Below are 23,892 nucleotides of genomic sequence, written 5' to 3'. Positions count from 1 at the left end.
TCCCTTTATTTTATTATCTGCTCTCCAAAGGTATGGCATCTATTTGGTAAGTTTTGTGCCATAAATCTCAAAACAAGCCTGCACAAGAAATGCATCCATTTTCTCACTTCTGTTTTCTCCGTGCAGATTCGATCCATATGTTTGAAAAGCTTTTAAAAGCCGCAGTTGCTAAATGTGTAAGTTTGTTAGGTTAAATTTAGAAATAAGGAAACGCATTGAAGAAAGTGCGTTAAAAATGAAAGAAAGGCCTTGTAAACGACACATTCTGATTTATGGAGAGTTCAGGCTCGGAAAATGACCTGAATGTAGGAGCGGGAAGGTGGCTGGTGTACGCATACCAGAACACACGACGGCTGCCTGTATGAAATTGCCGTGTTTGTTGTTAAAGACAGGGGCAACGCCGCGACAGCTCGAAAGCCAAATCCTGCGAAACTGGCTCCGACGGAGAGCTGCCCGTGCAGCCCGCGGCCAGCTCTCCTGCTATTCCGACAAGTCGTGTCCCTAGCCCACTCCGAACAGGAAATCAGAGCGGACGAGCCGGGAAAGAAACGCGAAATACCCCGTTCAAGGCGCTGTGTAATGAGTTGGAGAGACATGCTTGAACAGAGGGCTTACTTAACAGGAGCTGAGTCATGGTTTTGCAAACCAATGCCCGGTTTCTCCCCTCCCCACCCCGCCGCCACCCCCCCTCCTTTTTCTCTTTTCTTTTTTTTTTTTTTTTTTTTTTTTTTTGTTGTTGTTTCTGAGTCATCTCAGTCAGCCCTGACAGATCCCTCCGCTGCCTGGATGATCGAGAGCAGCTGTTTATAGCAATCGTCTGGGTCGCACGCAAGACTGAACTTCTCGCAACTTCTCAGAAACACGCTAGCAGGAAAGGGAAGGGGGGGCACAGACCAACAACATCTAAAAGACCTTGACAGCGTCATTTTCATTAAGCAAAAGCTCCTCTTTTGCAGGCTGTGTTATTTAGGGTTTTTTTAAGGAGAAGCAGCAGGACAAAGTGACCGTGATTGCAACAGGGCACTGTATTCACTCTGCTCCTGTTAGACCTGTACCAAGCAGAAGGTGATGAATTGTGGGTGCCCCATAGAATGATAGAATGTGTTGGGTTGGAAGGGACCTCTAAAGGCCATTTAGTCCAACCCCCCTGCAGTCAGCAGGGACATCTTCAACTAGATCAGGTTGCTCAGAGCCTCATCCAGCCTGGCCTTGAATGTCTCCAGGGATGGGGCCTCCACCACCTGAGCCAGTGTCTCACCACCCTCAGTGTAAAGAACTTCTTCCTAATGTCTCATCTAAACCTGCCCTGCTCGAGCTTAAACCATTGCCCCTCGTCCTGTCGCTACATGCCCTTGCCAACAGCCCCTCCCCGGCTTTCCTGTAGGCCCCCTTCAGGGACTGGAAGGCCACTAGAAGGTCTCCCCAGAGCCTTCTCCAGGCTGAACACCCCCAACTCTCTCAGCCTGTCCTCACAGCTGAGGGGCTCCAGACCTCTGATCATCTTCGTGGCCCTCCTCTGGACCCACTCCAACAGGTCTAGTGTCCTTCTTGTGCTGAGGGCTCCAGAGCTGGACACATTACTCCAGGCGGGGTCTCACCAGAGCAGAGTAGAGGGGGAGAATCACCTCTCTGGATCTGCTGGCCACGCTTCTTTTGATGCAGCCCAGGATGCGATCGGCCTTCTGGGCTGCAAGCGCACATTGAACTTCCATCCCTGGAGGGGTTCAAGGCCAGGCTGGATGGCACTTTGGGCAACCTGGTCTGGTGGGAGGTGTCCCTGCCCAGGGCAGGGGGGTGGAACTGGATGGTCTTTATGGTCCCTTCCAACCCAAACCATTCCATGATTCTATGAATTCATCGACCCATCCTCTAAGCCTTCAAAGATCAACAGTGGACTTACTCTCACGTTGCAGGTGAGGAGCAAGTGACACACTGCAAAATCAGAAATATTTCATTGCTATAACTCTTAGCGCTCTGCCAGGCAAACAAGCCAATGCTCAAGACATGGCCAGGGGGCTGATGGGTTGGGAACGGCATGGGCTGGGCTCTGCTGCAGAGGGCTGCCTTAACACATACAGCAGAAGAAATTATTTCAAAGCTGGAAGTCAGGGGTTTTTGTCTTAGGTGTAATGATGTGAGGCAGACAGATATACAGTATATTATCCATACTTTACTATAAATAAATAAGCAAATGAATGAACCAAAACAACAGCAAAAAAAACCCCAAACCTAAAAAGCAAAATATAAAAGTTTTAATTTCGATTGCTATCTTGTTATCAAAGCATAGAAAACCACTCCAAGTTTTGCTTTTTGGTTTCAGTGACATCTGAGCTTTAAAGACCTTGTGCCTCAAGTCAGCTGATAACAGGAGAATCTCCATTAAAAAAAAAAAAAAAAGGCTAATGCATTGTTGAGGAAAGTTTGCAGACACAGAGTGAACTCTGATGTCAAAAATCAGACATTCACAATGCTAACCACATGCATACACATCAACTTCAAACTTAATCCTTTTAAGAAAATCCTCGTCTTGTTATTTCTTTTGAATGGCTGGAGTTGTCAATACTGATTGTTTTACGTCACACACAAGAACCACTAAGTACTAACAGAAGAAAAGTGTGAATTTCTGCACAAGTCGCAATGAGATTGTGCTGCTCAGGAGACAGCTAGGTGGAATTACAGAAAGAAAGAGTTGGAGAAGGCAATGAGAAAATAAAAGTAACTGAACCGGTCTTATCTTATTTTCTCAGATTACATTTTGTCACCTTTTGCTGTTAACTTCATTTCCCAATAAAATACAAAATAAGCTATATTCCTCACCATTGTTGATTTTTCTCTGAAAGTAGCAGCAAGTACAAAATAATTCAGATTTACTTTTTTTTGCCTTCCTTAACCTATGGCTACCTAAGGCAGCTTTCTCTTTCAACTGCTCCTAAAGCTCGCTGTGGGCAAGAGAAATGCATAAAATAGCAGAGGTGCTCTGGGCTGGGAAGTGATGCATCTGGCAGCTTCAGTCGGAGCCCTGAGAAGTACTGACGTGAGTTTTAATTAGTATACAAAATTCTGTCAATCTTCATTCCGAACTGGCTTGATGGGTCATCAGCATCCTTCAGCGAGATGATTTACAAACACCTGGGGACCAGGACGCTGTAGCTGCCCAGAGCTGCGTCATCCACCATCTCTGTCAGACGGGGCCCAAATTATTCCTGAGGAAAGTCTTCCTGCCTATGAAAAGCTCAACTTTCGGTAAGAAGATTTTTGCCCCACCTACCACTCATTATTTGGAGGTGTGCAGCAAGTTCACCTTTCCTTCAAATGCCGCCCAAACCCTCACGTTGTCCCACCACGTGGTGAAAAAAGCCAACGTGGCACATCACAGTTTTCTCAGTCCTCCACCTGTCCTCTTTGAAGCTCGTCTTAGTTTTGCGGGCAGCAGACATTTTGTTTTCAAGGTCAGGATTATTTCCAAAACCTCTCTTAGGTAAGGAATATATTTCCACTGGCACCTGTTCTCGATCCCCCGTTGCGAGATTGGGTCTGACCCACCTACCCGTTAAAGCAGGGTTTGATGAAGAAAGGTGGGAAGGAGACTAAAGGGACGAAGAGGACCAACAGGCTGCATCAGACAAGTCCTCACCTCTGCGACGGTGGAGGCAGCTGTGGAGTTAACCCAGCCCCAGGGACTCCCGCTGGGAGGTTACTCCTCTTTCTCAAGCAAGAGGTGCCCACGGGCGTGATTTCATCATGTGCCTTATCCTGCTCCCACAAAGGCTCCAGACCCTGGAGTGAGGCAACACGACTCCCATGGGAGACTTGGGATTTTGTCTGTAGCAAGTTTCTAAGCACCTTGTTTTGTGAGAAAAGCTTGAAACCTGGAAGATTAGGCAAACTTAAAAAAGTCAAACCACAAAGAAAGGACAAAACCAAAAATATCAAGAGCTACACTCTCAATTACATTTGAAATGTTACCAAAGAAATCTAAAATTGCTTTTGGTTCATTGCTGTCCAAGAACTCGCATCCTACGCAGTGTCAGCAAGTACACTCCGGTCTTTTTTTTCACCATGTTCCCAAGAAGCCTCTGCTCCATCCCAGCCCAGCAAGACCATGTTCTTGTATGAATTCAGGGGACACAACCAGGAGAAAAGCATCCAGACTTTTACCTCATCATGAGTTCATCATAAAGGCTGTGCAACTTGCCCAAAATATTTAATAGATACTGTCAGTCCCCATTAATTTTCTCAGATGATGGACAAAAATAGAGTGTAGCACATGCTGGCCATAGCTTCATATGCTAATGACCCTCTGACTCCACTCCCGGGGGTGGGGGGGAATGGGGAAAATAATCAGCTTGGCACTTACTAAACTCCCTGTTCATGAACATATTCCCTTGGGTACTCTCAACAAATGTTATCTTTCCTTTCATCCTTCTGTTTGTCTTCGCTTATGTCATAAATAACCTTGCAAGCAATAAAATTCCTTATCTCTTAGGTAAATAAAGCTTAGCTCATTTTATAACCTCCACAGTAGGATTTTTTTCTTTTAAAGGGAAACCTAGATGCAAAAGCAGCCATTAATTTTGGTAAAAGTTTCTGTGGGAGTCACAATTTCATAAACTCCCCCCTGTTGTGAAGCCAGCCAAAAAAAAGCCAGGACGTTCACTGCCAACAGCTCCAACGTGGCTCCTGATGTTGTGCGCGTTGGCTTTTGCTGGTCCCCTCCTCTCTCCTCCATCTTATTCTAAGCCATAGGGAGAGGAGGGGAATATACTTGAGACAAGAGATCAATGTGCAGCCGCTGAACAAAGAAAAGGTGTGGAGCAAACATGAGGATTAATTTATTTTGGATCTGCTCCCACGGTAAGGGAAGGAGAGGGGTTCGGGGAGAAAGTGTAAAACACTGAAGGTGAGAAGACGCAGAGCAGAAGGAACCGGTGGGGCAGGGACACAAAGGAAGCCTCAGGCTTTTTTCCTCCCTCTTCCTTGGTATTACCTTGTGAGCAGACAACCCGCTTTCAGTTTTCATGTCGCCTCTGTTCATGAAAAGCCCTCATGAAGATACTGAGTAATTACAGGGCAGAATAAAATCTCAGCCACGGCATCAGGATTTGGCCCTACCTCGTAAACTGGCAATTTAAATGAACACGTCATTAGCGCCCAACGAATTAGTCAGTACCCTTCTCAGGATTACAAACTATACCATTAATTACCCCAATACACAAACGAGGAAGTAAATTAACCACAAGCCAGTTCACTTCTGTCCTACTCAGCAGATGGGAAAAATTCGGTCATTGAAGAAAACAGCAGGAACAATACAGGGAAAGTGGAGGAGAAAGTTTTCTTTAACTTGGAAAAAAACAGGTAATATAGTTATCTGAAGCTCACTACTGTGTAAAAAACTTCAGATAGTAAGTTTACCCAAATAATCACAACTCTTTCCCCCTCCCTCCCCTACTGGGACTACCCATTTGCCCCAAGTGGTACCAGCAAGACTGGTTAGAAATTTTATAGGATACGCTACCCCACATTTAAAAAAGCTTGGGTGTACAATCCACAAATACAAATTTGAGGAGCTTGGGGGCAGGGGGGGAAGGAAAAATAAAAAAGTCCTCAGTTTATGTTTAAAAATAGCCATTCAATGGCTAACAAACAGCTCTTTTGAGAGCAAATTCTCCTGCAAGAGAAAAAGGTGTCAGAAAGTGTGATTTGTAAAATCCACACACTAATAGCAGGTCGTCATTGCATGGACTCGTGTGTGCAGAGGAATGCACTGTTGTTAGTTCCCAAAGATTCTGAGCTGGTGAGGAATATTGAGAGGACCTGAAAAAACAATAACAATGTGCATTATTCGTCCCCAAAAGACACATATGGAGAGAAATGGAGAAATCCTAAAATAAGCAGGAAGACGGATTTTTATTATTTACTGATCTATATGCTACAGCTAATAAAAAGGCTGAGAGCACACCTCATTAAATCTTAGCTAGCTCATCTTCCTGCTGGGAAAACCCAACAACTCGCACCATTACAAATCCTCAGTCATCAAATATCTCGCCTGAACAATGACGCCTATATGAGCATGAAATAATTTGTGCTTCATTATTCCTCACTTTCATTACTATCCCAGCCCCTCACAGTGTTAGGAAATGTACAAAATACAAATGAGGGGAATTATCTGAAATGCCAAAACTTTCAAAAACTTTCAGAAAAAATTTCAAATATCCTGTATCTTATGTATGGCATCGGATACATCATGAAGGGATACAGTTCTCTCTCGAACAGTGTGTCAGGGTTGATACTGCAAGGAAAGACACTGAGGAAAAACTCCACAACAACTCCCTTATCATCTCTAGGTCAGGCCCATGGGGACACCTATCCTTTCCAAGAAAACGCGGTCTTTTTTTTAGGGATTTATATGCACAACTGGGAATCTTGAGAGGTCAGTTCATTTCAGTTAAAACAAACTTTAATGTGAATCAGTGGCTGCCTTTCTGTAGTAGCTGCCATGAGTGGCAAAACACGCCAACTCCACCTGCAGCCCTACTAATGCAGTTTGAGGGCGTGACATACCTTGGAAAGTCTTGTAAAGAGGGAATAACGACCAGGAGGTAAGGACGGCACTAAAAATAGCCACAGCTTTTTATGACGAGACGGCTTTTCCACCGTCAGCGTTTGCTATGATTCAGTCGTTACTCAGAAGGGAGAGAGCCTCTAGTGAATGAATCATCCCGCTACATCCTGCAGCAATTCGGTTTTCTCCAGTGGTCTTCCACAGAAGAAATGACGAGTCCCAACCTCTGCAAGTCGGAGGGATCCAGCTGGGAGCAACACTGCCAGAAGCAAATGAGTAAATGAATGAAAAGGACAAGGCCATACATGACACCGTTTACATTCCCCAGCCCTGACTACACATAAACATACGCCTTCATGCAACGCATCTGCGTAGTCACGCTGTAGTCAATTAAGTTATTCACGTAGATAAAGCAACTTTTGTTTAAATCTTTAGAAAACAGGATGCTTGGTAAAGGGTATCCTTTAGAAATAGAGAAATGTGTTGGCTAAATGACTTACTCACGTAGAAGACTTCTCTTTCAGTTACTCAGTTCACTTTTCACTAACAATGCACGGCCTTAAAACATAGCTGAACGCGTTTGTATGAAATGTAAAAATACTGGAGCTTTAGTTAAATACAGTCATTTCAAGTGCACTGTCAATGTAAGCACAGCATTTTACAAGAACTATCTTGAACGGATCCTTTCATCTCATTAGAGGAAAATTATTTCTAAAAGCCAGGCAAAGAAGAAACATGAGTCTGAGACTGTCAAAATGCAGCACAACTGCTGAGGGTCTGAGGTGTGCAGGGATGCCTTATTTTTTCTTTGAGATTTATGACTGGAAGTCATGGAGAAGGGGCCAGTTTTCCTGATTTTACTTTCCTCATCCCAAATAAAACTTCTGTTGGTAAAAAAAAAAAGGGGGGGGGGGGGGAGGAAAAACCCACATGAAAGGCTGCATGTCTGCATAAAAGCGTAGTAGGTGCTCAAGTCAGTCACATTAATATCCTATTTAATTTTTTTCCCCTTGAATTCTTGCTACAGGTAGAATTAAGCAATGTTTTCGCAGTGTGTAACCTCAACTAGACAGCCTTCTCAAAACACATCACAGTCTCACGAGAGGAAGATCCGCTGGTTCCTGGGTTCAGTCAGGTCTGTCTTGAAGCTAATTCACAAAGTGTATGAATTTTCTACAGACAATAAAAGAGAAAACGCTGGCAAAAAGATGCCACCCCCCTGCCAAACATCACACAAACTAAGGTAAACAAGATTCACATTACAGTACTGGTAATCCAGAAGTATACATTTTCATGGCCAAATTAAGCTATACTGTCTTTATTTTTATATGTTATCAGCATTAGCAGATCATTTTCTGGACATACAGACTTTATAATAGAGTTATCGCTGCTCTTCCTTTCAAACAGGAACATAATAGAAAACTGTCAATCAAGAAAATTAAGATATTTATCTTTAAAATAGGTATACCTATACACACGTATCTATACATATATACACATATACAAATACATACACATATCTACATTAAAAAAAGCTAGAAAAGTGTGTTCTATGTCATATTCAATTTTATACCAGGAACATTGTCAAATGGGATTTACATCTAGGGAATGAACTAATGTTTCACGACATGACAAAGATGTCAGGGAGGTCTGTGTTATTCAACGTATTTATAAGCAATTTAGATAAAAGGATCGATGAAGATATGTCAGCAGCCTCTGACAACACAAAACTATTTGGGAGAGCCAAAATGAAGCCAACCATAAAGTTCTGCAGGAGGACCTCTTGGTATTACATCACCACGCAACAAAATGTCAGACTAAATTCAATGTATTAAATGCACATTTTGTACTCAGGATGACAACGATCCCAGTTTCACACACTAAGCCATCTCTGTCTTCCCTCTTCTGCTTGGGGGTAGCCCTCCAAGGACACCAGGTAAGGGCCCAGGCAGCATAAGCTCCTGAAGTCTTGAAATGTGGTAGCGTATGGGGGCTCCCCAACATGGGGGAGCATGTGGGGAACACGTAGGGGACATTTTTTTACAGGGCATAAGAGTACATATTTCAACTTGTGCATGATCATTGCTTCCTTAAGCAGCCTGCGATCACTGGTGCAATCCCTTCACTTCCTTGACATTTAATGGTTAATAATTTTTCCCATTCTTAGACTCTTTCTTAAATGTCAACTTTCTCACACTCATGATGATGTCTTCAGATGTTATGAAACCTCCTGAGGCTGAGAGGAAAGCCAATGATGCAACCGCTCTCTGCCAAATGAAATTTCACAATTTGTTCTTCAATGTTTGCTTTGACTTCAAAAAATATATACTACGTATTTCTACATCCATCCTAGATGGAACTTAACGTTACTGAGAACCGAGCTACAAAGCCTAAGAAAATATTCTCTGAAGGGATAGGGTGGAGGAGTCTGTTGAGTCTCTGCCAGCTGCTCTCCATTTTCTTTCATCCTGTGTTTATCCCTGGTAGAGATATTAACTCCAACATCCAAACAACTAATACCGCCATTTCTAACCCACAGGAGAGTAAAAATCCACTGAGTCTAAACTCATTCCTCCCCTGTCTTAGTGAGGAGGATAAACCCAACGAGCACTGGGGCAAGAATGAAGGAAGGGGCACCGACAGCCGGGGAAGCAGCTACCATTTTTCTCCAGCTCTCAATCTGTGTATGTACACAAAGAAAGGAAGATGGGATGTTAGCCATCAAACAGCGTGACACTAATCATACTTTCATCCTGTTTTCTCAGCAGGTTTCTCCTATTTGTCATTCTTCCATAATTCATTTGGAAGCCGAAATAGCCGGAGAGCACACTGGACCCGTGACCAAGTAGTGAGCGATCGTACAGCCCTCACAGGTGAAGGAAAGTTCCTGTCTCAGCGCTGAGGCTGGAGAGAGGGTGGCTGTGTTTGACGCACGTGACATACATCACGGTCACAATCCCTACCCTACACACAAACAAACACCCACAGATGCATCGGTTGCTACTTAGGGGGAACAGCCACATTTCGGGACACCCAAACAAGAAACTCTGAGCTCCCACAAAATAAAAATAAGCTACCGCCACAGATGCCACTTCTTAGGCCAAAATTTTCTAATGATGCCATGAAGTTGTGACATGAACCATCACTACAGGTCTGCCTTCCAGAAGAGCATGAGTCTTCAAAGATGGTGATTAATCAACACTTGCATGGCTGTTGAATGTTCTGTTTTACTTCCTAAAAGCTTGGCCTTTTTGCCAGCCATTTCATCAAATATCCTGCTATTTTGTTGGTGTCTATAGAAGGGACAGACTCTCAAAAACATGGAATTTTTTCACAGGCAGATTTGGACCTACGGAAACTGAACCATCTATGTAACTTCCAGTTCTACCAAGGAACCAAAGAGAAATATGTTGGGCAGTTATTCCCCAATCCTAAAACTACGATCTTTTCAGAGAATTAAAACAATACCAAGGCTCAAAGGTAAACTGGATTTACTGTTTAGAGGGAATGGCTAACACAACAGGTGCTTCAAAGCAGAAGCTCTCCAGTAATGAACTGTAAACAGTCATTGGAACATTGAATAACACAGATTGGAAGGGACCTCTGGAGGTCCTGAATCAAATCTCATTCTCTTAAGTCAGTATCGTAGAGTTACATGGCTAATTTTTTCCCACATAGAGGGAAGTTCTTTCCTTTGACAGCGGCTCCTGTAGTCTATAACCGGTCCTTAGTATTGCCAGTAGCAAAAGCCCTGTTGATTTCTCCAAAAGCAGGACTGGGTTATGCAAACAAGATCTTGATCTGTCTGTATCTAATGTACGTACTGACGTAACATCCAAGCCAAAGGCTGTAGCACTAAATTTTTACACCAAGATTCACATCATGGGGCTTTTTTTTTTTTTTTTTCTGGCTAGAAGCCATGAATATCACAAGAAATACCTTTGTTTTGCAACAGGGAGATCTCAATGATAAACAAGCAGTTTTGTAAAGAGAAAGAACTAAAGAACTTGCACATATTACAGCACACACCAGGTATCTAATTTGTTAGGCAGGCCAATTACTGAATTTGGTCCCCTACAGTGCATTTACACCTGGCTTCCCCAGAGTGAAGAGGTTAACATCTGTTCCAGCTCTGTTATTCGTTTAGCAGCTTCTTGCTTATAAATGTAGAATTGTCAGGGTTGAAGTAGAATTTGCACAAGACACAGAAAATAAAAAAATAATAAAAAAAAAGAAAACTGACTACAGATTCCATATCTGAAGTATAAGATATGTGGACTCGTGGATGCTTACTCAAAGTTTCTGTGAAATAACCAAGTATCACCATATAGAAGGTCCTATACCTTCACTTGTCATTCTGCAGACTGAAGGTGACTTTTTTTCTTACTTCCAGTAAAATTTCGAGCTCTGTACAAGCCAGGGCTCTTTGGCTTCTCCCCTCAGTTCCTGCAAGTCACCAGAGGACTTAGGATGATATTTAATTCATACTAGAAGTTACTTATGTGATGATAACTCATTCCACGTAGCCCACCCAAACGCCAGATGGTAACAGCTTTCAATTACTGTTGACATAAATTGGATATGAAGCAGATGTGGAAAGCCTAACGTAAATGCGAAGACCGGGTTGCCTGAAATAGAATTCAATATCTACTGTAGGAGGTATCCTTTAGCAACAAAGTTTTCCTGTTACACTCCCAACACCATTATGAATTCCTGCTCAAGGAATTTATGGGAATCAACTATATGTTAGCTTTAATACAAGCTAGAATACATCACTCATTTCTGCCTGATTCTGTTAAGCTCAACCACGGCTTCACTAACAATAATTTTTACGTTTTTCCTTCAGGTCTTCAGGGTTTCTCTTGTTGTTTCTGAGATTTATTTGCCACTTGCTTGTCAGCAGCAGTTTCTGATGTTTCTCCCTCACACAGCCCTGCCAGTTATTGCTCCAGTCCTTGCATTTACTACCTGATGCCAAGGAAATCTCTTGGGCTGTAAGGTTAAACCTTCATCTCGGCGTGTGTCTGTTTTCAGCAGTGGTGCACATTGTTTTAGCTCTCTGCTTCCACAGAAGAACCTAAGTTTTTCTCAGAGTTATCCTAAGTGATAAGACAGGGTTACACAGGGCAGCTACAAAAAGGTTTCATCTACAACTTCAGAAAACTGTATATCAAAAGGAATATTAACTTTATTGTGTTTCTATTCCAAGTTTCTCTGCCAAACATATTTCCAAAATAATTGCAGACGTTATATTTTCTAGCTGAAATAATTGCGATATAGCAACGTACTGTATGAATATTCATAGCAGTTTGCCAGCCAATCCATATTTTTTGTTAAATTTCACTTCCACAGTTTGCGTTCACTTTGACACAGGCATGACTGAGAAACAAACAACTGGTCAGACATCATCCGGTTTCCAAAATTTCAGAGTTTGGGGGATTTCTGATTGTTTGCCTGTTCAAAGCTTTTTGTCCACAGATAGTCTGTCCTCTCCACAGACTCTCTGTCCTGTCCCACTCAGCCCCCTGAACCCCAAGGATGAAGATGCTGCCAGGTCTTCAGGATCTACCCAAAGCTGAAAAAATTATCTTATCCAGGTCAACCTCTTGGTATTGTTGACTGAGCTTGCAAGGTCTTGTACTCAACTTGAAGATATTGCTCCATTTGGATGTTACACAACAGCTTAGGAACGTCACATGGACTCAGTCAGTTCCGAAGTTTCAGGGAAAATACAAGGGCAGAACTCTACTGCTGTCATTGGGAAAAGCAGAAACGCAGCAGGGTGGAGACATGAGTCTACTGGAATGTGACCATCAAAACTTCAAACTCTAGCAATCTCTGACTTTTTTCCAAGGAAGTTGTTCCATTTCAGCTCTGCCAACTTTCTAATGCACTTCTGAGAGGACTCACATCCTGAAAGAAAGGGAGGAGAAAGAGAAAGAAAGGAGTGAGAGTGGTAAAGGGCAGAGGCATAAAGGCATAAGGAAACAGGCAAAGAGGCACAAACAAGTAGAGAAATATATACAAATCACAGGGTGGTGGAAAGGAAATACATACAGAGAGCCTTGCCGTTGAACAAACAAAGAACGTGGATTAACCTTTTGGAAAGAAACATGAGATCTGTCCCCAGAATTCAGGGCAAGTAGCAAGTGGCTCATAGGGAGGCTGGGAGGGGGAAAAACCGAGGAACACATGAATGCCTTGCTATGCACGATGAGTTGATCCCACAGAAATAATAACATGTAGCCCCCGCAGTGCATATAAGTTAGACTTTATCACACAGGATTCTGATAAAATCATAGAATCATGGAATCATAGAATGTGTTGGGTTGGAAGGGACCTTTAAAAGCCATTTAGTCCAACCCCCCTGCAGGGAGCAGGGACATCTTCAACTAGATCAGGTTGCTCAGAGCCTCATCCAGCCTGGCCTTGAATGTCTCCAGGGATGGGGCCTCCACCACCTCTCTGGGCAACCTGGGCCAGTGTCTCACCACCCTCGTTGTAAAGAACTTCTTCCTAATGTCTGATCTAAACCTGCCCAGCTCTAGTTTAAACCATTGCCCCTCGTCCTGTCGCTACATGAGACAGCGTGCTTTGAAAAAAACTAGCTAGTGTCCATTTGGTATAAATTTTGGTAAATTATAATATATTTCTAGCAGAAGAAATATTTCTAATCCCCACTGACAATGTTGGAGACTGAACAAAATTAGTGTCAACCAATTAATTTAATTTCTAAAGGCTAGTGCATGCTCCAAAATCTTGACAGCAGAAACGCTGCCTGGGTAGTGGGACAGCAGAGTAGCGGGAGAGGCATTTATTATGGGTGATGGACAGATTTCACTGCACTGTGATGTTTCAAGACCTGCTTCAGCAGGCCCTGTCACCAGCAGGCTGAAATGGAGGAGGAGGAACCCCACCATCGCTCTGCTCCAGCGGTGGAGATGGGGAGGAACCGGCAGCAAGGCATGTCCCCACCTCCTCCCTTTGCCTACGCAAAGCAGCGCGGTGTCAAGGGTGGGACCCGTGGTGACAGCACATCACAGAGAAAGGGGGAATGCCAGGCTGAAGGCCCCACAAAAAACAATGCACCTGCATGGGGTCCTGCCCTTCCACCAAGAGTTAGTCTCTTTGAGAAAGAAGAAGAAGGTAAGACAGGGAGACAAGGAGACATCTCCCACCTTCACAGTTTATGGTTTCTTTGCCAACCCTTTATCCAAAAAGGCTAAGTAATGCATTGTGATGCTTCAATACTTGTTCAGCATCATCACCATGGAAGATTTAAGATGGGTTCGCTGACGGCAGGGAAGATGGATGCTCTCAAGTCTGTAGAGCAATGGAGGAACTTTTTTGCAGACCCTGCCCCAGCCTGAGATCTGAAGGAGGGTGTGTTAAAGCTTCGTTGATCACCCACAATAGGCAACTGTGGACCAGACTTTGGGCCTCAGCATGTTATTTGCATTCCCTGACCCACACCCAAGCCTCTTGCGTGACCGCAGGCATGAAACATCCATGGAAGTGTATTCATGGCGTGCAGTTGGTCTGCAGCTGCACTGAGGGCTGAGGGCAGAATATTTATGAATAGGACTAAAGAGATTGTCAGCTTTTTGTGTATGAAAATATTTTAAAATATATCCTTTGGAGTAAAGTTGTAACTGAATACAGAATACATTTTCTATTTGAACAGCTGAAACACAACATTTGTAAAAGGCTGGTAAAAATACAAAAAAAGGGGGGGGGGTGCAAAACCGTGTTCTGGATTTAAAATGTAAAGTACTTGCAGTAACTCTATCCAAATTTCCACTGAACTAAAGCGGATTTGAAGGTCCTCGCTGCCTCACTAGAAAGACAGAGAATTTTATGAGAGTGCGGCCTTCCCTAGATTGGTCTTGGCTACTGAATCTTTTTTAAACGCAAGTTAATTCCACAAATACGTTAAGGAAGGACATAAGACCACCGCTACATAGCACATGGAGTAAACACGAAAGAGAATGCACTACTTCAACACAAAGCAGGTCAGGAATAAGGGAGTATTATCAAGTTATAAAAGCCGTGCTAAAAGGATGCCCCTGTTGCCCAAAGTCTAACCTATATCATGTTTTCTGAAAGAGCCTCTTTTCTAACGATCTTTCCAAAAGAGCTCCTGGCAACAGCTGCCTTCCCCCCGCCCCGTTCCTGTGCCGCATAAACTGGCGAACAGAGTTGGGTCGGTTTGGAGAGTGATTGCTGTGTTTATGAAATCCCATTCCTGTTAGTCAAGGAAATGAGTTTGACTCACCGGCTTGTTTGTGAGTTTTGCTTTATGCAAGCTCCTGCCGACCTCAGGCTGCTGACCCACTGGCGCTGCTCACCGCCTCTGCTCGGAGGGGATTTGCACGGGAGAAGTTTCTATTTCTGCGAAGCATTCCTCTTGCTTCAGAGGCAGTGTTTTTTACAGTCTTAAAGCATTTCAGTGAAAGTGGGAGACGGGGCTCGTGCGGTGCAGACGTGTAACCGCAGCAATGCAGCGCGGCACCTCTGTAATACCCTCCGCTCCTTTACCCTGTGAGAGGATGATTTACTCTCCCTGAGTGCTCCCTGCCCGTGCCAGTCCTTGCCAGCAAATCTGCAACGGCAGAATTGCTGCCTTTAAATTCAAGAGCGACTCCACAGCCTTCAAATTTAATCAGTGCCTTAAACAAAGATAAAATAAAATTAGCCTTTCATATCCAGGTCTGAAGAGCTTGAAGGTGAACCCTCAAGGATTCTGAAGCAATTGCAATTATTGGTTTGAAACAGTCTGAGGTCTCAGCATTGGAACAATGATAAAGTTAGCTTACTGGAGAAAAGAGGGGAAAAAAATAGGTGAATCACTTGCAGAAATCTTGGTTTGAATTTCTCCTTTTCTGGGCTCTATTTTCCACTTGATACGCACTGGAAAGCTTTAATGAGACTTATCCCTCTCTCCTTTCCAGGGGTACATAACACACGGATGAAGGCTCTGCTCATGTCCAGGCTATTGCTCTCCCTCCCTTTGTTTTATCCTAGCTTAGCTTGGAAACTGAGGCTGGAAGTTAAAACCATCGTAAACCCATAAAAAATACATTTCAAGCATGAGTCAGAGATATTTTTTTTTTTATTTTTTTTTCAGCTAACTGAAGGGAAGTCAAAGAAGAAGAAAAACCACCTTCTATCTTGTGATAGAACATAGAGTTCACTGATGAAGATATGATAAGAAAATTGCGCATATGAATGTACTGCTATACAGCCTGTGTGCACATGCAAGCTTACACACCGTTTGAATTTGAGCCCATTTTCAAATGCTTACTTCTGGGAATTTTAGCTTCTTAGGTAAGCACAACGTTACCACAGACTAATGGATAGTACGAAAAGAAGGGGGTGTGGGGGGGAAATCAGAAACTGTCAGCTCTTTTTTGCTTGTCAGTGATATGAAATCTTACTTTCCTTTTTAAAGAATAAAAACATTCAACCTAATGATATCCTTTCTTTCTTCATAAAAGGGATGTTGTGTGGGTGCTGCTGAGAGACGTTTAAATGAATTTTCTTCTCACCTTCCCTATACCAGGTTTCTCTTTTTTGTGCTTTTCCTGCTCCTCGTTATCTCTGTGAGGTTCATAAGGCAGCGATACGTCTCATACTCTTTTGCACTAAAGCATCTGATTCACTGTTTTCCCTCATGCTGGCATTGGCACTCCGCTGCCTGTACAGTAAGGCAGCTCAGGGAGTTAAAATGGCAAAAAAAAAACCGCAGAAAATGATAGTTTTCTGCCAGCATAGCTCACCCATTGGCAGGAGAGGCAAGAACCACAACACCCCGGCTAATATTCAGCGGGCCAGCTCAAGGGGCATTGCCTGGCGATACCCTAAGCCCAGTTACGTCGGACCCAATTTGTTGTGTAACGTCAATTTTCTGGGGCTTACGGGCTTTGAGCATGCTAGAAATGCCTTAAGCACAGCCCCGTTCCTGGCGGCTGCCAGCGGCAGTAAATATAGAACGAATCCAGCCTGCTCACGGTTCATATTGAGGTACTATGTCAACAGCCTGTGATCCGAGGAATGCTTTTTGGACCACGATCAAGTTCCTGAAGGACAGTGCAAAAACCAGGTCACAGTGTGCCGGGCTCTCCCGTTTCCAGCTGCTGAATCAAAGGGAAAGAAAGAGAGCCGGAATTCGGTCTATCTGCTCCCGCGTGCTGACGGCACCCACTGACGTTAGTGCTGCACCGATATTCTCCAGCTGCAAAAAAGAGGTCACGAGGTCTGTGTGGTTCCCACTGGAGATGGCTTTTTCTCAACACCTCCCCTCTTCGGAGCTTGGACAGGCTTTTAATATGATAAGAAACCCAAAGGATAAATCAAAACAACCCCAGAGCTCCCTCACACTGATTATTTTCTCATTCCTACCTGAGTCTATGGCAACTTAGTGTCATTCAGGCCATAAAACCCTTTTTTCCTCTCCTTTAGGCCTCTCTACTATCACTCTACTTCCAACTGCTGCCTGCAGTCTTCTCCCAGTCATCATCAGATGAGCAAGATGCTTTTATCAGCCTCCTTGCTGGTCTTTAGAATAATCTTTGTCTCCCTCCTTCTCCTGCCCTTGAAACCAGCCTTGTCTCAAGGCTATGTGGCAAGTTCATCAGCATTTCTGCTGAGAAACTCTTGCCTCATCTCTCGCGTCTTCGGATCTTGGAAGTGATACCCACCATATCTGCAATCTCAACAGATGCGGTTGGACAGTGAAGTCCGTGGGGAATCATTGCAGATGGAAGGACAAAGGCAAGGACATCTAGACCTGAGGGGACGATCAGACCTTGAAGGCAGGTTACACTCATGGTTGGAGATCAGAGAAAATGTAGGTGGGAAAAAAAAGCCCAAAGATAAAGAAGAAGGAGCTGGGAGTCACCAACTTTGCACATCAAAGAATGCTTGATTCATTGCTGAGGCAGATTAACACTCGTCTGCAGAGAAAACTCACTGAACAAAGGCAGTTTTAATGAAATGTATCTGCAACGTTCCTCGAAAACACAGAGAGATTTTAGGAAAAAAAAAATACAATGGTCAAAAGGTCATTTCCAACACACTTTTTAAAATATTAAAACCGGCCAAATTTTTAAAAAAGGTTGGAGAGAAATTGAATACCCTGACTTTACATTTCTTCACCATCAGTCTGAAACAACTAACAATTCTTCATCTCAAAAAAGCAGTAAAATGTGAATTCGAAGCGGAATATTCCTTCCATTTCCTTAGCACCCCCCCAGAAAAAATAATATCTACTTTGTATTTATTTACCTTAAAGGAACCTCATTTCAGGTATTGATGTCTGCCTTCGGAAAATCAGTTGCTTCAGTCTGGGCACCCAAAAATCAAGGAGTTTAAAGCTAAATGTTATTTTTGGAAATCCTTTTCCCTAACCAAAAAAAAAAAAAAAAAAAAAAACCCACAAAAAAAACCCAAACAAAAAACACCCCAGACTGTTTAGATAGAAATGACAGTGTGAGCCTGCGCCACACCCGTTTTGCCTGTTATCTTTCCACATGTCTCACAGTAAAGATTAACAACGGGCGTTATCTGACACAGCACAAACTCTGCACGCGAAAGGCGATCGGCTGGATTGAAATATATCCCTCTTGGTGATGCAAGCTATCGGGGGCGCCGGGGGTCCGCTCCAGATCTGTCGTGACCCCCGGGAGGTTGGTAGCACGCCCGTTCACCAGCTTTTGCCTACGGTTTTCTGCAGCGCGTGGAGCTGAAGTTCACAAGGCGCCGCCAAGCAAAGCTGCGGGAGAGTCCGCAGTCGCGCTCTGTCGGAGTTTACAGAAACGTCTTCACCTCCTGACGCGCAAGTGAGCTCCCCCCAACAACGTCAAACAAGTCCCAATCCCTGATAGCGCCAATTCGGACGGGGATAACCAGCTGCAGCCGGTTTTACAACGAGAAAGGGAATTGCGAGACGTGAAAACACCATTATACACACAAGTGATGGCAAAACCAGGAACTTACACAAAATAAGCCAAAGGGTTTGGGGCACTTAGCTGATATTGTAAACAAGCATATTTTAGCTTTCAGGGTATGCTTCAACCGTAGTCAGAAATCCTGTGTATAATTTGGACTCTTGCGTGAATGGGGGGAGACGGACGGCCAAGAAGAGGGGTTGGACTGATGGTTTCTGCAGTCCATCCAAATGAAAAGCTGGGACTCCACAGGTCTTTCCTTTACGTCAACACACTTCACCACTGACACTACACTTTAAATCTATGTTGCACGCTAAGTACTCGCTTTTAGCTTGAATTAAACTCTTCCAAAAACCCATTCAAAATCAAGAATGGGTGAAAGCAGCAAAGCAGCGCCAGCAGCTGCATGTAGTTTTGTTGTGTCTGGAGGAGGGGGGGAGTTAGATTCAGTTTGCCTTTGTTTGTTTTTTTCTTTTTCCTTTTTTTTTTTTTTCCTGTTCGTTTGCTTTTGACGCAGTGCTGGCAGCTGAGGAAACACATTGCTTGAGAATATCCTCTGCCTCCCCAGCATGCGGGAAACCATCACTCCAGCTGCGGGACACTGGAGCACCTTCACACTTCTACTACTATTATTGTTATTATTATTGTTATTGTTGTTGTTGTTATTATTATTATTACTATTATTATTATTATTATTATTAATTCTTATTAGTATTCCTTTTGAAGATTTATTAAAAGTGCTGAAATGCCCAGGCACTTCACCAGTCAAAAGGTAACAGGCAAGCAGCTCCCCTGGCAGCCAGTGTCTCCATCGATCTGTTCCACAGAAAAAAATAAAAATAACATAAAAATATATATATATATATCTCACACCTACCTCTGTTCACCCTCACCTCCATGCAAGCCCCAGAGTTATAAGGTTATCATTGCTATACATCGCAAAATTAGCGTCGGGGCAAAATCACCGCGCCGGTGACGCAAATCAAGGTGGCACTTGGCACGGCCTGCTGGCACTGAGTGGCAAAATAAAACAACAAAGGACATTTTCAGTTGATAACTGAGTTGCATTTATTCACTCCAGATCACTGTGTAAGTAGATAATATTTCTGGTGTTCTCATTTCTGAAGTACCTCTAGTGTTTCCCTGAACATGATAAGGGAACACTGATCATGCAGTTACTTTTCGACTTTTAAATAACTTACACAGAACTTAACAAGATGTTTGTTAGTAGCTCAGTTTCTTACTCTGGGAAGATACAGCCTTAAGAATGGCTGAAAAATCCTCAAGTGTAGGTGCTAAATGCTTTGCCGCTATGGAAATGTTGATGCCTGAAGAATGCTGGCCAGAATTGCTGGGACAGATAAAGCTGCCCACAGTTCCTGGCTCTGCACTTCCACTTTAACACTGTTAAAAGTTACTTGATTTCTCATGTGGTGGTTTCTCCATCTGTGAAATGGAGTTAACACCGCAGTGTTTTCCAACACGCGTTGGGAAGAGCTCTACAAAACACTGACTGCCAACATCCTCCTGGGATGACTGGAAGGACAGCTCATTCAAAGGTCATGTCAGTGTGTTATTAAAATATAATCACGGCTCTGGTTCGCGTACGTGCAGCCACATTCTTTTGGGGTCATTGTTTCAGTGCTGGAAGGGGAGTCGTTTGCTCTAATTCCACCTGCTTCACCAGGAAGACGCATGATTTGAAGGACCCATGAAGGAGGAGGAAGGGACAGAAGAGCTTAACAGGCAAAGGAGGTGCATCAGTTCGCCCAAGAATTTCCAGGGACATTCAGAGAGGACCATAGCCAGCACTTGTTTTTCCACAGCCATCCCTCCACCAGCAGCACATCATAGAATCAGAGAATCATTTAGGTTGGAAAAGATCCTTAACGTCACCAAGTCCAACTGTACACCACTAAACCATGTCCCTAAGTGCCACGTCTCCACATCTTCCGCTTCCCTGAGCAGCCCGTTCCAGTGTTTGTTAACCCTTTCAGTGAAGAGATTTTTCCTAATATCCAATCTAAACCTCCCCTGGTGTAACTTGAGGCCATTTCCTCCTGTCCTATCACCTGTTCCTTGGGAGAAGAGACCAACACCCAAGACGAAGCAGCTGTTAGAAGCTCGAATGCCCCTTCAGTTCTCTCAGCTTCACAGATCTCCGGATAGATGAAGTGCAGATAGAGGCTGACCTGCTGGGGATGCATCTCTGTATGCTGGGCAGTGCGTTTGCAGGAGGCAGGAGAAGGGAGAACTCACCTACACGACAAGGCAGTGAGGGATGCACTCAACAGAGCTGCAGGTGAGAAGCATCCTCCTCCTCAGCGCAGGGCCACAGCTGAGGAACAGCTACTCAGATGAACCTGAGGTGTGAGGTCCCTCAGGGAGGAAGAGACCATGACATTGCTGTAAATGGCAATAGCTGTTTCTGCTGCGTGCAGTGGGGGAACCGTTGGACAACTGGGAGGTCTGTAGGCTCAGGAGAAACAGGACAGCTGTGGAGGTAAGGTGGCTCCCCCCAGCAGATGACTGGCACTGACTTGGACAGTGGCTGAGCAGCACCATAAATTTCCTTCCTGACAAAAATGCCATTCCTCCTCTTCCCCAAACCACCCCAAAAAGTGCTGATGAACCTGTTCAGGAGAAAACAAAGCATCGAAGTTTCCTAACATATGGCCATTTCCTCTAGGGGAAGCATGTACATACCTCTCGAGTCTTTCTGCTAGAGAGCATTTAGCAACCCATTTTCTGAGTTCACAAACTGCATCCGTCCCTAACACATGCCCCCACGCGAAAGAAATCCAGGCAAAGCAAAATGCCTCACTCGAGCTCCGAAAAACCAGATAAGACTGGTTAGACAGTGTTTATTTTCTGGGACCCAGAGACTGAGTCACTCTCCCTTCCTGTGCTGCCTTTGTTTCAGATTAGGACATATGAAACTCATTGCCAGAAGTCATCACTACTGGGAAACTACATAGTGGGAAACTACATATTTTATTGTTGTTTTTTGGACTCACGTGACCTTTGTTGTAAAATAGCTACATAGAGGGAAAAAAGGAGAAAAAAAAAACAAAACAAAACAAAACAAACCAACAAACAATTAAAAAGCTACAGACAAGTCGCAGTAACTCATGGAAAAAGTACGAGCGAGCGAGGCAGCAGTTGCGCAAGGCTCCTGGTGTTGCCTCAGGGTACTCTGACGAGAAGCTGCCCTCTCGCTGTCTCCTCGGTGCGGGATGGTTACGACAGCCCACGTGCGACGCGTCGGCACAGGGGGAAGCAAGCCTGTGCAGTAGGAACAAAGTACGTTTTGTCCACGAAAAAGCAATAGAGGAAGGGATACAGCTCTGCTCGCTTTCACCAGCCCATCCTCCATCAAGCCCAGGGTGGCATCGCTGGGACAGGACAAAGGAGTTTTCCAGCCCTAAAGCTGTGGCAGGTTTAACAGTCCTTCCCCACTCTCTGCCCGCGGGGCAAGCTCCAAGTGTCCGCCCTGTGGAACCCGGGATGGTTTTGCTGGAGAGGGATGCTCAGCTACCATGAACTGCACTGAAGACCCCAAAAGGGGAAAAAAAATAAAGAAAAAAAATTAATTGTGTTGATAGACTTCTTCCGTTCCAGTACTGAGTCAAAACCCAAAAATTTTGTGTTGAAGTTTGACCTTTGTTAGTGTTTTCCAACAAAAGCAAATTTTGGATTAAAATAATTTTATCTAAGGATCTGCATGTTTTCTTTTAAAATAGCAATCTGAGAATTTGCAAGTTTTACAGAGTATTTTTGTATTTTCATTGTTTCAGCTAAGCAGCACGCCAATTAACAAGGGGTCATGCATCTATATAATTTGCAATTTAATTTGTACGTTTAAAATGAGATCTTCCACAAGCCTTTATTTATTCAAAAGTTCTCTAGATAGCAATAACTTTTTGGCTACTGGTGTAACAAATGATCTTGCAACTCGGTTGTCTCATGACTTGCATTTCTTCAAGTCATCATTCTCTGTAGGACGCAGTATCGCTCCTTTCCATTTTCTTCCCAAGATGTGTAGAAGTAGAAGGCACTGGTTGGCAAAATTCTGCTCTAAATCCCACATCCAAAAGCACATGGTCTGCTGCCGCGTTTCTGTCTGTCCAGAGCTGTGCTTGCCAGGCCTGGCTGTTTCTTTTTCTGAAAACCATAGAATTTGGACGGACATTCTGCACTTTTTTCCAAATAGCAGGATATGCTTCTCAGTAGGGTATTCTTGAAGGAAAAGAAACAATAGGGGTGAGGAAAAACATCTTACTATACCCTGATTTATGTATTCCTTTCTGCATCGTCATTTTAAAACCGATGAGTTTTTGAATCCAGCATTACAACTGCACTTCTCCCTTCTGCCAAAAATTAATTTCCTAGGCAAACCTTGTAGTAACTGTGTGTTTATACTTCAGAGGAATGGTTTCCTTGCTCATATTAGTATCTCATGCACCTGAATTCATGCTTATTATCAACATAGGGACTGATTGGTGAGTTGTATTGTCCTGTATATTACAACGTATGGGAGGGGTCCCCAAACTCAACACTAACTAAATTTACCACTAACTAAATTTAACACCGTCACTTCTGGATTGATGTCCAGCAGAGCTGAACTGGCACTCCCCGAATTACCACATCGATTTTGTAATCACAGTTCTCAGAGGGAGTGAAAGCCTGCTTTGGCGCAAAAGAAAGGATAAGCATCTAGTTTCCTGCTCTGGGGACTTAAAAGCATTTGAAAACCCTCTACCTTTTACATCAATAGTGACAGTTGCGATAAATTCTTTGGGCAAGTTTTTTTTGAAAACCATATTTTACCTCTTTTTAATTGAAGACAGGTTTGTACAGGCCAGCCCTGTGACAGACTTGACTTTGTTTTCCAAGGGACAAGTTACATATTTCAGTTTGTATTTTTGGCCTTTACTTTGAAGCTGGAGACGTATATGGTCTAAGCCGAACCTTGTAAGAGGATCTTTTTGCCAGGAAGATACTGAAAACTCCATTAAGAATGCATCTAATTAAAACTGCCTCTCAAATTATTGAAAAAAATAATGTTATCTCATCTTGAATTATTATATTGCTACCCATGTCTCTGTGGAATACTAAAGCCTTCGGATACTGACTTAATTAATTTTTACCAAGTGATTCTAGGGGAGACGATAGGTGAATATGTACTTTCCTTTATTTCAAGTGAGTTATTCAAGCTTTCAAGAGAAAAGCTAACCGCGCCGCTTGGATCACCAAGCTGTTTCAGCTTTCTGAAGCAACCCTTATGCCTCAATGTCCTATTCTGCTCAAATATTTTATGTTTGTCAAAAAGAGAGAACAGAATGAGATTATGCATTAAGGTATGTGAAGGGCCACTATGGG

At 43.6% G+C, this 23,892-nt stretch overlaps 1 long non-coding RNA gene across 2 annotated transcripts; it reads right to left on the bottom strand.

Annotated features, from left to right (window-relative positions):
* Positions 1 to 748: 748 nt before the first annotated feature.
* LOC141735795 (uncharacterized) lies at positions 749 to 18,280 on the bottom strand. Of its 2 annotated transcripts, XR_012584834.1 has the most exons (3): positions 14,838 to 18,280; positions 11,531 to 12,475; positions 749 to 6,821 (listed from the first exon to the last, which is right to left on the bottom strand). It is a non-coding gene; the product is annotated as an uncharacterized LOC141735795 (long non-coding RNA). The 2 variants fall into 2 exon arrangements; XR_012584833.1 differs by lacking the exon at positions 749 to 6,821 and having other exon boundaries at positions 7,865 to 12,475.
* Between the last annotated feature and the right edge of the window lie 5,612 nt (positions 18,281 to 23,892).

The sequence above is a fragment of the Larus michahellis genome, chromosome Z, assembly GCF_964199755.1.
Source record: "Larus michahellis chromosome Z, bLarMic1.1, whole genome shotgun sequence".
In the NCBI taxonomy this organism is placed as follows: domain Eukaryota; kingdom Metazoa; phylum Chordata; class Aves; order Charadriiformes; family Laridae; genus Larus; species Larus michahellis.
This window is presented reverse-complemented; position numbering and strand designations above follow the sequence as displayed.